Genomic DNA, 3,909 nt, shown 5'->3' with positions numbered 1-3,909 from the left:
GCAAGGTACTGAGTAATGTATAGGGGTTGGGGACAGTGGGGTGAATGTCAATGACCCTCTTATTCACCTCTCTCAAATCTTGTACTGGTCTATAGTCCCCAGATTGGGGCTTCTTGACAGGCAGGAGTCGGGTGTTCCAGGCCGACTGGGTCGTCCTCAGCACCCCCTGTTCCATCAATCATCTGATGTGTGGAGTAATTCCATGTTTTGCCTCTAGGGGCATAGGATACTGGTGCACTTTAATGGGATCTGCTCCTGCTTTGAGTTCAACATATAAGGGAGGCCTGTGTCCCGCCAGGCCCATACCCCCTGTTTCTGCCCAGGCTTGGGGAAATTTTTGGAGCCAATTGGATATATCAGGGTTAGGTTGAATTGGCTCTAGATGGAGTCTATACTCCTCAGTCAGGTCGTTGGTGACTAAAACCTGAACCGGTGCCCCATCGTGAAGCAGGGTGGCTCCTTTAGCTGTGAAGTGGATTTGTGCCCTCATTTTTGACAATAAGTCTCTGCCCAGAAGTGGGTAGGGACATTCAGGGATTACTAGAAATGAATGGGATACCTGGCCCTTCCCTAAATCTATTGTTGTTTGGGTAGTCCATGAGTAGGGCTTTGTTCCTGTTGCCCCCTGTACCCATGTAGTTCTGGAGGACACTGGCCCTTTTGGCTCCAGTAGAACCGAATTCTGGGCACCAGTATCTACCATAAACTCAATTGGTTTCCCCTCTATTTTCAGGGTTACCCTGGGCTCAGGGAGGGGACCTGAGCCCCATCTCCCCTAGTCACTGTCTTCGCCCCCAACTAGAGCTGGTAATACCTTAGCTAATTGCTTATTTTTCTTGGGGCAGTCCTTTATCCAGTGTCCTTCCTACTTGCAGTACACACACTGGTTCTTTCCCACTTTGTTTCGTGGTCTGGATCCTGCCGATGAGCTCCCTCCATACTGGGGGTTGGTTGCCAATAATATCTCTCTGAGGTCCTTTTTGTGGCGGGTGTGCTGTCTCTCCAGGACCCTGGTCAGGCTTGCTTTCTTTTTTCTTTTCTTTCCTCTTTTTGTTCTGCTCTCTCCCTTCTATTATAAACTTTTTCCGCCGCTGCTATTAAGTCTCTAAGGTTCTTTTCCCTTAGTCTATCTAGAGACTGTAACTTTCTCTTGATGTTGGGAGCTGCCTGGTTAATGAAAGCAAACATCACAGTTTGGGCTGATTCCTACGCTTCTGGGTCATACGGAGTGAACCGCCAGAAGGTGTCTTGCAACCTCTCTAAGTATGCAGCTGGGCTCTCTTCGGACCCCTGTCTGACATCATAGACCTTAGACATATTGGTAGGTTTTCTAGCCGCCATTTTGAGACACACTAACAGAGTCTGGCGGTAGACCAGGAGCCTCTCCTTACCTTCTGCCATGTTGTAGTCCCAGTTGGGACGGCTAGGGGAAAAGCTGGCATTAATGATGCCTAGGTCTGTGGTAGGGTCCCTGGTGGGGCCCGGAACCAATTTCTAGGCTGTCTCCAGGTTCCTGTTTTGCTCCTCAGTAGTGAACAGGACACTCAGGAGCTGGTGGCAATTGTCCCAGGTGGGCTGGTGAGTGAAGAGAACAGTTTCCAATAAGCTAATCAAGTCCCTGGGGTTTTCAGAGAAAGGCACATTCTGTGAGTGCCAATTGTAAAGATCACTGGTGGCAAAGGGCCAGTAATGAAAGGGCTGATTGCCCTCTCCGTCTGGGGGCCTGGCTGGCCGGAGGGGGAGGACAACAGCATCAGGCTGGAGGGCTGCCCCGCTCCTGCTACTCATGGCCTGTGCAAGTCCCTGTGGAAGTGATGGTGACTCTTCAGGGTTAGAAGGCGGGGTCTGCACTTGTGGCGCTGTGGGCGGGAAGCCCATCTGAGGGGAGTAGGGCAGAGGAAAGATGTCGTTCTCCTCCGTGCCTCCCTGGAGAATGGGTTTCTCTGCTGCCTTTGGTCTGAGAGGGAGGACCTGCAGAGGAGGGGGGAGCAGCAAGATTAATCGGGGGAAGGAAGCACTTGACCCAGGCTGGGGGTCCACCAGGTTGCTCGATGAGGCTCCGCCAGGTTACGATGTATGGGATCTGATCCTGGTGGCCCGTACATGGGCAGAAGACATGGTCCTCTACTCTGGAAATCAAACTCAGGTTAAAGGTCCCTTCAGGGGGCCATCCAACATTGAAGGAGGGCCAATCAACTGAACATAAAGTTGCCTATTTTTTCTTCTTTACATCTACACTATTGTTATGGGCAATCGTCTTAACTTCTCCCCAGTGGACTAGCATAAGATCCAGAGGGGAAGAATGGGGTGTTGCCCATTGTATTTATTAGTCCCGTCCATTTCGTCAACAAAGAAATTAGGACAAAGAGCACAAGACACAAGAATGACACAGACAAACAGAGGGCCCAGAATAAGCTGCCACGGCTTTCAAATGGCCTGGACTCTCGGCCATGTGAGTTCCCCGGCTCGATTATGCCAAAGACTGTATGGATAGGACGCACGTGTCCCAACAATGTCGCAAGGTCCTCTGAGGTTTCAGATGGACTAGTGTCCTGGTGGGGTGTCCAATGAGGAGCACCCACCCCAACGAGGATGGGGACGTCTCCCGAATCCTCCAGGTCACCTCGCTAGCGTTTCAGCAACGAAGAAAAACTGAGATCAGGTGGCTGTGACCAAAGTGTAAGTATAGAGAAGACAGGCACACACACAGTTTTACAAAAAACTTACCTGGCCGGTTTATCACAAACCTTTTGGGGTCTGTTCCTCTCAGGGGTCTCTGGGGGGATGCCGGACAAGCCCCCAAATGTTGTACCCCATCCACAGGACCGCACGAAGACCACCGAGGACCCAACACACCAAAATGCAAAAGCAAGGTTTATGGTTTATTTGGGCTCGGGCTCGGGCTCTCAGACCGCACCAATGTAACAGATCCATGCTGAGAGCCCCTGATAGGGGAAGAAGAGGTTTTTTTATAGGTTAGAGACAAAGGGAAGAGGGGAATAATGGTGTCACATTGTGGTTGGTCCAAGAAACCCACGCACACCAACATACTTTTAGACTGATCAGGTATACAGGATGCGGCCGTGGAGGATTTTTTATTGGTGGGTGCTATTCTCATGGTTGTGGAATGCTCTGGGCAGTGTTCATGCCTGGACTTATCTAATCTATAGCTTCCTGGAAGGGGAGCAGCAGGGGGAGGGGTAGCAGCCGGCAGGTATTTCAAACATTTTACAGAAGCTAAAATGAGCAATTAGTGGGGGGTCAGGAGGGGTTGAATGAAAAGGATCTCGGGATCCTACAGCAGAAATGGGTCTAGAAGAAATGATATATCACATAGCACCAAGGATGAAAAAGGGATATTAGACAAATTGCATGGGGAACCAGCAATACCATGTGCACAAATGCATATGTCAATCAAAAGAGAAATCAATGCATTGAAACTCCCTTCATATTTTTGCTTGTGTTGTTAGTACAACATCTTTTCATTCAGATAATAAATTATTTTTCAAGGAGAAAAGAAATAGGAACAAGTATTAGGATATTACCCAGCACACATGTGCTGCAGTTGACATATGATCGTACAATCAAATTTGAAGTATGAGAAAATGCTATTGAAAAGTGGACTCAGGCATGAGTGGAGTGAAATTGCCAGTCAGTTGGCAGTCTTAAGATTTACAGATATGATGAGTTTTGTTCCCCCAGATTCAAGATGCACTTTACCCTCTTGCTGCTTCATTAGATGAAGCAAATCTTTCTACTCTTTTTTTTCCTCTGGAAGCAAATCTCATGGTAAAAATCTAGATCAAAACTCAGATGCATAGTTGGCAAAGATTTAGGACATCACCAGGAAAATGGATGGGACAGAACATCATTAAATTAAGCAAAATAATCCAGACTCAGGAAGACAAA

Source organism: Nannospalax galili, unplaced genomic scaffold (assembly GCF_000622305.1).
Source record: "Nannospalax galili isolate Female #2095 unplaced genomic scaffold, S.galili_v1.0 scaffold115, whole genome shotgun sequence".
Taxonomy (NCBI): domain Eukaryota; kingdom Metazoa; phylum Chordata; class Mammalia; order Rodentia; family Spalacidae; genus Nannospalax; species Nannospalax galili.
This window is presented reverse-complemented; position numbering follows the sequence as displayed.